Here is an 11,672-nt window from a genome sequence, read left to right as displayed (position 1 = left end):
TAATGTGAATAAATTATTTAAAAAATAAAAATGAAAATGAAAAACAAAGAAAATATAAGCATGCCTATAGGAAGAACTGCAATATTAAATGTTGCCTCGTAGGCTTACTGTTAGCATTAAAGGAAACAGCACACATGTCAAAGTATGTGGCATTTGCCAAGTACATGCATTTTCTCTGCTCTTTAGATATCAGGATTCATGTATATCTGAGTATCATTTGTACTTTGCCAACAGTTTGGTTATTTCTTAAATTTATTTATTTGTTTATTTATTTATTTATTTATTGTGTGTGTGTGTGTGTGTGTGTGTGTGTGTGTGTGTGTGTGTTGGCATGCATAGGGAAATCAGAGGACAACTTGTGGAAACCCGTTCTCTCTTTCCACTAAATGGGTTCCTGCATAGAACTTGGGTCATCAAGCTTGGTGGCAAGTACCCTTACCTGATGAACCATTTTGATGCCCCCCCCTTTTTCCAATAAGTTTTGAGATTTCATAAACATGCCTAGCTTCTTCTTCCTTGGGAAAACACCAAATGGCAGATGACGCCGGTACAGCGGGAGGACCTGGAGGACCCTTGGGCCCAGGATTAGGAGGGCGAGGAGGCTTCTGCGAAGGATTCGAAGGATTCAGCAGCGGCAGCGGTAGAGGCCTTGGGGCCCATGGAGGTAAAGCCGAAGACAAGGAGTGGATCCTCATCACCAAGCTGGGCCGCCTGGTTAAGGATATGAAGATCAAGTCCTTGGAGGAGATTTATCTGTTCTCCCTGCCCATTAAGGAATCCGAGATTATTGAATTTTTCCTGGGTGCATCCCTAAAGGATGAGGTTCTCAAGATCATGCCAGTGCAGAGGCAGACACAGGCTGGCCAGAGGACCAGGTTCAAGGCTTTTGTCGCTACTGGGGACTACAATGGTCACATTGGTCTTGGTGTTAAGTGCTCCAAGGAGGTAGCCACTGCCATCCGAGGGGCCATCATCTTGGCCAAGCTTTCCATCGTTCCTTCGCGGAGAGGCTACTGGGGGAACAAGATTGGCAAGCTGCATAATGTTCCGTGCAAGGTGACAGGCCGCTGTGGCTCTGTTTTGGTGCGTCTCATCCCTGCCCCCAGAGGCACTGGCATTGTCTTAGCTCCTGTGCCCAAGAAGCTACTGATGACCAGTATTGATGACTGCTACACATCAGCCAGGGGGTGTCTGCCACCCTGGGCAACTTTTTCAAGGCCACTTTTGATGCCGTTTCCAAGACCTACAGCTACCTGACGCCCGATCTCTGGAAAGAAACTGTGTTCACCAAGTCTCCTTATCAGGAATTCACTGATAATCTTGTGAAAACCCACACCAGAGTGCCTGTTCAGAGGACCCAGACTCCAGCTGTGGCTACCACATAAGTTTTTTACAAGAAAAATAAACTGAATTAATTCTGTTAAAAAAATAAGTGAATATACATAACATGTAGTCTTCTGTTATTTGTGCAAATGATTTTAAAATAATTTTAAATTTTTATTAATTATTCACTTTAAATCCTAGTCATAGCCCCCTCCCTCCCTGTTTTCACTATCCTCCCCTCCCCTACCCCTCAGAGAAGGGGAGCCCTCCCCCTACTCACCCACCCCAGTACATCAAGCCCCATCTGGACTGAGTGCATCCTCTTCCCCTGTGGCTTGTTGAGGTAGCCCTGCTGGGGAAAGTGACTCAAAAGCAGGCAGCATAGTCCATGTCAGAGACAGCCCCACCCCCTAGCTCCCCTTACTAGGGGACCCACATGAAACCTGAGCTGCCCATCAGTTACAGCTGTGTATGCGGCCTAGAATAGATAAACTGTGGTAAATTTACACAATGGAATACTATTAAAAACAAGGAAATCATGAAATCTGCAGGCAAATGGATGGAACTAGAAAAGATCATCTGAGCAAGGTAACCCAGACCCAGAAAGACACACATAGTATGGCCACACTTATAAGTAGATTTTAACCACATTATACAGGCTAACCCAAAGAAGATAAGTAACAAGGAGGACCCAAGGGAAGATGCTTAAATCTCACTCAGAAGGGGAAATAAAATAACTTTTTTTGCCTTAACTGATTTTCTCAGCTGGCATCTCATAGATTCCCCACAGTCTCTAGAACACCAAGGTGGGTTTTCTAACTGCATCCCAAAGTTTAATCCAGGCTAGAAATGAGGAAATAACTCATCCAAAATCCTGTATTAAGTGGTATCTCTGGGCCTTGTGCCCAGTAAACCATCTTAATCCTAACTTTAATATCCTTTAAGTTGAGTAGGATATCTGCCAGTTGCTGTGTATCAGACAGGCCTAGAACTTATCAAGTTTCTCTCTTAGCCTCCTGAGTAGGTCTGTGCTACCAGTCCTGTTTCATTAGTATAGTTTGTACTTCATAGTCTCTCTGAGAGTAAAACAATAGCAGAGGGGGCTGTAAAGTTGGCCCAGCAGTTAAAAGTGTTTACCACTCTTGTAGAAGGTCCTAATTCAGTTCCCAGCATGTTTGTGTGTTAGCTCTAGGAGGTTTGTGTGTTAGCTCCAGCTCCAGGGGGATCCAATGCCTTTCTACCTTTGAGAGCACATACACTCACAGACACATATCCACACATGGGCACACATACACATAATTAAAAATAAAATAAATTCTTTAAAAAAAACATAGTTAGCAGGGCTTGGTGGCCCACACCTGTAATCCCAGCACTCAGGGAGGCAGAGGCAGGAGGATCTCTGTGAGTTCAAGGGCAGCCTGGTCTACAAAGCAAGTCCAGGACAGCCAAGGCTATACAGGTAAGGCCTGCTTGAAAATAAAATAAACAAACAAGCAAACAAACAAAGCCAAGATGTCCACATTATGTGCCTGCTTGCTTATACTGAAGTCTAAAATGTGAAGAGAGAGAGAGAAAAAAAAGCATATCAATAGGAAAGACTATATCTTCCATCCTTCCCTTTCTAATTCATCATATGAATGATTCTATTAGATTTCCCTGACATCACACTCATGTTTGAATAAATTATTGTTAAACATCAGCAATTTAATATGACTTAGCAAAATGTAAACACTATATGAGCATTGTATTTCCTACATATGATGAATATGTGTTATCTATTCCTTCAGTGGTTCCAGACTTTTTTCAATCATACAGCTTGGCAATTGCACTATGAAAATACCTCCTCTGCCTCAGAACAGCAGGGATAAGGAGAAAGCTCTGCTGCTTGATTAGTGTTGGTTGGAACCTTTTTTAGTCACATTAGTTTTTCCTTAAATGCTCAAAAATCCTATAGGGAGATATCAGGCTCTTTTCAATCCCCATGACTTTGCTAAATATATTTTTGTAAGGCTCCAAGAAGTTGACTGACTTTTCTAAGGTTAGAGTGAATGAAGAGCAGAATAGAAACCCTCAGCCAGCTGCCTTTGACCGACAATCTCGGGCACTTGCTGTTCTCTTGAATGGAGGGGGTTTTAGGCTTCAGACTCCACTTGGTCTTGAATTTTTTAGTATAATCTACATGAGCTTATAGACAACCAGTTATTCATAGCTTTCTTAAAAGACTATTTGGAAGAGGCTGTATCCTATCTGATTTTTGGGTTTAATAGAAGTAAGTTGTGGGTTAAAGTTATGAAATTGAATTTTGGGTGCTTAACACATAAAAACACACAATAAATATCTTCGAGCGAGTAAATTGTTAGAGTAATTTATTACTCATTGCCTGTCATCAAGAAATGAGATCAAGGTGATATCTTTCCTATACTTTTCTAGACACATCCACTTATATTTGTATCTTACATTTTTTTTCTAAATGCATGCTAAAGTATTTAGAACAATGCTATATATACTGTTCCACAATCTTTTAAAAATATTGTATTGACTTTGGTAGGTAAAGATTTTGAGGCTATTAAACTCAGCTAATAAATGCAACTTTCTGTTTTCACCTAGTTCATATTAGAATACATACAGATCCACTTCCTTTCTGCTGTGGAAAATCTAATCTTGTTGATTGAAGGTAAATCCAGACACCTTAGCATTTGCTAAATCAGGTCAGCATGAACTAAATCAATTTAGACTGGAATTTATTTAAATCCCAGGGGTGGAGGATCATATTGTAGTGTTGAATCATATGTGGGTAGGGTTGGTAAGAATGTTCGGTCTGTAGCAGCTAGGCCTATGGGGATGAGCAGCTATGCTTCTGTGAGGGAGGTGAAGAAATCTACCCAGTAATCACCTTTATCCATCTAGTAAAACAGAATTCCAGAGAAAGACAGCACCAAGATGAGGACTTGTGAGTGGGGATTATGCTTCCTACCACTTTTATGGGAGTGACACCTAGGTGAGAAATGTATTTTCTTTGGGAGAAAACAAAAACTTTATAGGGATGTTATATATGTCAACATATATTATTATCTTGATGTGTCCTATGCTGTCTCACACACACTTTTTACCCTATAATGTTCCCCTTGTTGGAATATCCAAGATACCATAGCCTTACAACAATTTTACATATCATCTTAATGTGAGTGTGGCAGTTTGAATGAGGTGTTCTCTATAGGCTCAGATGTTTGAATATTTGGTCCCCAGTTGGTGTCACTGCTTGGGTAGGTTTAAAAAGTGTGTCTTTTCTGGAAAAAAGTATGTAACTAAGGGTGAAATTTCTATTGACATTGTTGTCACCATCGTCTTTGTCATTGTCCTTGAATTCCAAAACCACATGTACCAGATTAAGATGGTGGAGAGCAAGAGTTAGAATCTTCTTACTCTCTTCTATTAGGCCCTTATCAACAGAAACATTGCTCACTTATAACCCTGAGATTGAGATTTAAAATAAAAAATTATGGTATCTTTTTTTTAGGGTTTCATATTTATTCCAATGGTTAAGCAAATATATAGACACATATGTACTTGCATTTACATGTCATATATACATATATGGAGACTTAGATGCAAAGAAAACATAGTAAAACTCTAAAATTGGGAATCTATGTAAAGAGTGAAAAAGTTTGTCGTATCACCGGGCTACTTTTTTTTGTAGCTTTGGGATTTAAAAAAGAAAGACACAGATTTAATTAATTAAATCTCACTCACTCCAGCTCATCAAATGGCATCGGGACTGAGTGTGAAGGACACGAATTTCAATAATCACACTGTCTACAAGTAGAAACACTGCCAGCAAAGTGATAACTCAGGACAGTAGAATTCTGGGAAAAATAAGCTTATCAGGAAGAACTTCACAGCAGCTTCTGATACTGCAAGTTTTTCTACTTGAGAATGAATATTGGATTTTCCTTTCTAGCTATTAATTATATAGTCTACATATTTTTCTGAGTATGTATTTCCAAAATAAAGAAACGTAAAAACAATGCCATGGCATATATAAAAATATTTTTGAAGAAAAATCACTACACTTGAGTGTGTGTGTGTGTGTGTGAAGATAAACTGTTTTTACTCTGCTACAGAAATATACTCACTGTGAGCGAATCACCTTAGTTTTCCATGAGATAGTTCTGATACAATCACCAATTTTCAACACTGGATAATTTGACATTATGTAATATTTTTCTAAATAATTCCATAGATTATGCAGTGTGCCATGGTGTTTTCACACATATTCTGTATATGCAGCTTAACTTTTATCATGAAAACCTGAAAGGTTCTGTTACTCAAGTGTTACAAATAATTGATGTTGCTCAGGAGGCAGTTCTGCCTACTTTGAACAGCCTTTTCTGACTCCTTTATTAGGTGTCAGTGCGTTCGCTGAGCTCGCTGCAGCTGACAGTGTGCTGCCAGGCCTCAGTGTCTCCATCCTCACCACCCGTGTCAGTCTCAGCATCTACGTCCTCATCACTATCCTCTTTTTGCAGCTTCGTCTATAGTGAGGGCCTTGATTTTCAATATTTTCTGAAGTTTCTGGTTCTTTATTAAATGGAACAATGATATCTTTGTTCTTTTCACATTTTACACAAACTTCAAGTTCACAGGCACATGGTCTACACATTATGTGGTTCTTTGGAGTCCTTTACTGTCTTTCGTAAACATTTAACCCCTCTGACAGTGGTTTGTATCTGCTGTATTTTACACACCATTGAAAAACTTCTTTGCTGCGCTGATGGATGCAGCTTCATACTCCATCATGAAGTTTCGCATTGATTTTCTTGGTCTGAACACTATTATCTAACCTGTCATTTTTGAAGGTGAGAGTATTCTGGTGCTTCTGAGGCCTGGACTCATTAACATTGCCTTTCTGGCCTTTCTGCCTGATTATCTGATCACCTTAAGTCAGTGCAGCCATCATGTTACAAGAAAGAGGAACTGTGATCCATTTCTTTCTCTTTCTTTCTTTCTTTCTTTCATTAATTACTTAATTTACTTTACATACTGGTAGGAAGTTCCTCTCCCCTTCTTCTCCTCCCAGTCCTTCCCTCCTTCCCCCGCCTCCTCTCCCCCTATACCTCCTCACTTTCTTCTCAGAAAAAGGGAACCCCCCCATGGTTATCAACCCACCTTGGCATATCAAGTAGGACTGAGCACATCTTCTATTGAGGCTAGATAAGGCTCCATTTAGGGGAAAGGGACCCAGGGGAAGGCAACAGAGTCAGGGCAGCTTCTGTTCTTGTTGTTATAGGTCCCTCAAGAGCACCAAGCTATAAGTCTGTTACATATGTGGGTGGGGGGAGCATAGAACCATCCCATGGATGCTCTCTGGCTGGTGGTTCAGGCTCTATGAGGCCCCATTGGCCCAGGGTAGTTGATTCTGTAGGTTTTCTTGTGGTGCTCTCTCCCTCTTCCATAAGATTCTCTGAGCTTGGCCTATTGTTTGGCTGTGAGTCTCTGCATCTGTTTTCATCAGCTGTTGGGTGAAGCCTCTCAGAGGATAGTTATGTTGGGCTCCTGTCTGCACATATAGCAGAGTATCATTTATAGTGTTGTGAGTGGCTCTTTCTCGTAGCATGGGACTCAAATTGGGTCAGGAATTGGTTGGCTGGATTGAAAGTTTTGTGTGTGCTTTGGTGTCTTCCTCCCTCTGCTGGAAGTCCCTCCTGGCTACAGGAGGTGGCCCCTTCAAGATGCCTTTTTTAAAAAAAGAGATTTATTTATTTTATGTATGTTAGTTTTCTGTCTTCATGCATACTAGAAGAGGGCATCAGATTCTAGTATAGATAGTTGTAAGCCACCATGTGGTTGCTGGGACTTGAACTCAGGACCTCTGGAAGAGTAGCCAGAGCTCTTAACTGCTGAGCCATCTCTCCAGCCCCAAGATGCCTTTCTTAAAGGATTTGTTTTCCAAGAGACTATGAGCAATCGATGCAAAATGTCTGGCATGGTCTAAGGTTTCTAAGAATGTTACTATTACCTCAGCCAACAAGGCTTCTTTGCTTCCATTACAGAGATGACTTTCCCATAAAATAAATAATGTGCTGTTCAACAGTCCTCAACAGAATACAGATACGTAGGAGACTGTGAAAGCTTGAAAAGTATGGGGGTAAGGGCGAGGAGAAAAGGCAGAATTTTGAAGAGAATGGTGGGGGGGGATCTCTCTAGGGCACCAACAGAAAACGGGCTTCATATTAGTGGTAGAATGTAATATATTTCAGGGGTGGCTGCAACAATCTCCCCATTTCACAAGGCTTTTGAATACAATTTTGCTTCCCTTTCACCAAGCAAGGAAATTTATTTCCCTTTCCCTGGAATTTGGATTGGTCTACTGTTTGTTTGAGAGCAACAAAATGAAGCAGAAGTAATGTAGCGTTTCCAAGCTTTTACTTGCCTCCTGGAATACTCTCTTTTTGGAATCTATCTAAGCAATTTACAAGGGCCTATGTAGAGAAATAAATCTCCCTGATGCCAGCTTCAGCAGAGTTTATAGCCAGCAGACTGTATGACCTTCTGGTCATGTTTAAAATGTGAGTTTTAATATTTTGACCATCCCAGAACCTCAACTGATATCACCTAAAGCAAAAGCAAAGCAAAATGCCCAGTCGCTAGTTCTATCATGACAGGAAATATGGCAAGCTGTTGGTGTTTTCCGCCTCCATGCTTAGAGGGGTTTATTATTCAGCAGCAGATGAACAAATATGTCTTCTTGTGTTGGTAGGTAGGCAATGGGGAAACCTGTTTGCAAAGGCTCTCATCCAATGAAACCTAGGTGCTTGCTCACTTCACGAAAGAGCCTATCCTATACAAGGCCCTCTCAGAAACAGCAGATGCTAGGTGCAGACTGTATTTCAAAATTCAAAATGGTACCTTGTGTTTGAAATAGAAATCAGGAATTAAATGGCCCCTTTCTCCACGATCATTTCATATCAATATTGATGGCTTTCACGTCAGATGGAGAGTTTTATTAATATCTAAGGGGTGGGGCAATGTTCCAGAATAGGTACTCACTACCAAATCCAATGGAGACACTTATATACCAGTTACTTTTGCAATTAAAGTCATTACAAAACAGAAAGACGGGAAGAAAAGAAACACCAGGCTAAGAAAAATACACCATACCATTTTAATAGGGGATAAGGCCTTGGAGTATTGGCTGTTTGGACACCTTGTTGTCATGATTACATCTCTGAAATGGAATGTACAGTTGTTCCAGGCAGTCACAGTAACATCCATTAGCATTCAGCAGATCTGTTCCCTGTTATGAAACCCTTAGCATCAGGGTCAGTATAACCAAAATTGATATGCAATTCAATTCAGCTATGATTTTAGCCAATAACCTACAAACCAAGCTTAAATTTGTGAAGGAGGGTGTATATCTTAAGATTAACAATAAAGTCAGAGGGAAGGAGTAAAACAATAGAAATACATGCCAACAATTCTTAGAAACAGAAGTAGAGATATAAACAATGCATATATTTGTGTATGTATATGTAATGCATATGCATGCATATATAATGTACAGGTCTAGAACATTGCTGCCATAGAACAAACTCTCTTTCAGAATAGTCTATCCAAGAGCTTGCTTGAATGTGTTGAATAACTGCTTTCCCAAGGCCTGTTTTTCTGTCTTAAAAATTATTTTATTGCACTTACTTTTTTATTGTATGTGAGGTGTAATACATGTGTAGGTATGAGCATGCCACAGTGGGTATGTGAAAGTCAGCAGGAGTCAGTTCTCTCTTTCCATCATGTAGGTCCCATAGACTGAACTCAGGCCCTCAGACTTGGAGCAAGTACTGGTAACAACTGAGCCATATCATTGGCCTCCGAACTATTTTTCTTAAAGACAATGCTTATAAAATTGATTTCTTGAATATAACAAAGATTTTACTTCTTTCCTGAGAAAAAATGCATTTATCTTTTCAACATTTCTGAAAACTTTTGGGTGCTTTGTCCTCCATCATGTGTTCCTTATGAAGTGGAGTCTGGACAGGATTCCTGACTGTTGCTCTTATATCTCTCCTGAAGACCATCATTACATTTGCTGTTTCTGCTTTGTTCAGAGAACACTAAAATTTTCCAAGTAATACATATGCATCATATTAATATAGAAAGTCCTAACCTGCTACGTAAAGCACAATGAATTCTTCTAGCTAACTCATTCTATTATATATAAATTACATTGGGCCATACTCATAATGTAAAAATATATTGAATTTTCATTTTTATATTACACTTCTGAATGTTCTGTATGATATAGTTAATGCTGTTGGATTAAGGTATTTTCTAAGGGAGAGACAAGATAGAATGTTAGTCTTTTTGTTAATTTAACACAAGCTAGAGTCATCTGAGAAGAGGAAATCTCAATTGAGCAAATGCCTTTATCAGACTGGCTTATCCACAGGACAATGGGGGCATTTAATTGATTGATAATTGAAGTGGAAGGGCCCAGTCCACTATGGGTGGCGTCATGCCTGGGCAGGTGGTCTTGAGGTCTAGAAGAAAGGAGGCTGAGCAAGCCCATAATCAGCATTACTCCATGGTCTCTGTTTCAGTTTCGGCCTCCACGTTCCTGTCTTGGGTTCCTGCCCTGTTAGTGATGGGTTATATAATCTGTGAGAAGAAATAAACCCTTTCTTCCCCAAGTTGCTTTTGGTCATGGTGTTTCATCAAGGCAATAGAAACCTAATCAGAACAGTGGGTAAAATGAGCATGTGCTGAATTTTCAGACAGAATGTTAGGAGGTACTATATTGATTGCTTTCCCTTGGAAACCTAGATCACAATCTCCTTTTACAGATCAGGAAATTAAGTCTTAGAGATGCTAAGTAAACTTGGCAAGTTTATACACCTTAGATAAATATGTGCCAGAACAGAAATTTTAACCCATGCCTGCCTATTTTTCCAAATTCTATGCTCTCCATTTGCTCCACCACATGGAACATTTATATGGATAGCTACTGTGAGGTGAAACTGGCACCATCAGTAGTATTGTCTAGCACATAGTAGACTGAATAAACGTACTCATTTCCCCTGACTTCCATTTCCCATTAAAGATATATTTGTCTTTTATTATGATGCATTTATTCGTGTGTATGTATCTTTGTGTGTATGTGTGCGCATGCACGTGTGTGTGTGTGTGTGTGTGTGTGTGTGTGTGTGGTGTGTATTTGTTCTTTGGTGACACTTATTCTTTCCCCCATTTGTCCTCTTAAATGGGATAACTCCATCAAATCTCTCCCCTCAGGATTCAGGGGACCCTGCAGAAGAAGGGGCAGAAAAATTGTAAGAGCCAGAGGGGTAGAGGACAGCAAGGAAACAAGGCCTTCTGGACACAGCCAGGCTGACACACTTATGAACTCTCAGAGACTGAGGCAGCATGCACAGGGCCTTGCTTGGGTCTGGGCCCAAGTGGAAGTGGTCACAAGCCTCCATCTCTGACCCAGAAATTATCTCCAATTGATAATCACTTGCAAATGGACAGTTAGTTTTCTCCAATGGAGTCTCATTGGGAAGACAAAGGACAGGTCCCAGTCAACAACAGGTGATCAACACAAAAGGAGCTCAATGGCAATTTTGGAGGTTTCTTTTTTGTTTGTCTCATTTATTTTGGTTGGGCATTTCCCCTTACTCATCTTTTGCTTGTGTACTATATTTTCTGATTTTTTTGTATACTTATTTATTTACTTGGGTTGTGTGTGTTTCTAGTTCTTTTTTCTTTGTTTTGTTTTATTTTTACTTGCCTGTTTGGGACAGAGAGAGAGAGAGAGAGAGAGAGAGAGAGAGAGAGAGAGAGAGAGAGAGAGAGAGAGACACAGAGACAGAGACAGAGATAGAGTTGGAAGGTGGAAGAATGGGGACATGAGGAAAATATAGGAAGAGATGAGGGAGAGAAACCTTTGTGTTAGATTGAACAAGAAATTTTAGTGATTATTGGTAAAAATGTTCTAATTTTACGTATTCTGCACAGTTCACCTTTGTGTAATAATGCTTAGGAGCACAGGCTTGCTACAGTAACATCTAAGCTTGAGATCTGACTCCATATCAAACCAGTGGAGTGCTCTGTGCATGAGGTTTCTCATCTTTCAAATGCATATAAGAATACTGTCTGCACCATTATATGTAGTCAAGGATTAAATATGATAATATGAGGAAAATATTAAATATGTAGCAAATAAGAAATGTTGGCTACATTTACTGTTGCTATTGTTATTTTGGAATTTCTGAGAGGAAATAATAAGGAAAGTTACGTTTTTAGCTACGAAAATGTTTTATGAAGCAACAATATTAAAACAAGATAAGATTGACAGA

At 39.9% G+C, this 11,672-nt stretch overlaps 1 pseudogene across 1 annotated transcript; it reads left to right on the top strand.

Moving 5' to 3' along the window:
* The first annotated feature begins 531 nt into the window (after positions 1 to 531).
* On the top strand, positions 532 to 1,386 carry LOC311601097 (small ribosomal subunit protein uS5-like; annotated as a pseudogene). Its single transcript has one exon. The product of its transcript is annotated as a small ribosomal subunit protein uS5-like (transcript).
* Positions 1,387 to 11,672: the final 10,286 nt, after the last annotated feature.

This window comes from Acomys minous (assembly GCF_964271855.1).
Source record: "Acomys minous genome assembly, chromosome: 7".
NCBI lineage: Eukaryota > Metazoa > Chordata > Mammalia > Rodentia > Muridae > Acomys > Acomys minous.
This window is presented reverse-complemented; position numbering and strand designations above follow the sequence as displayed.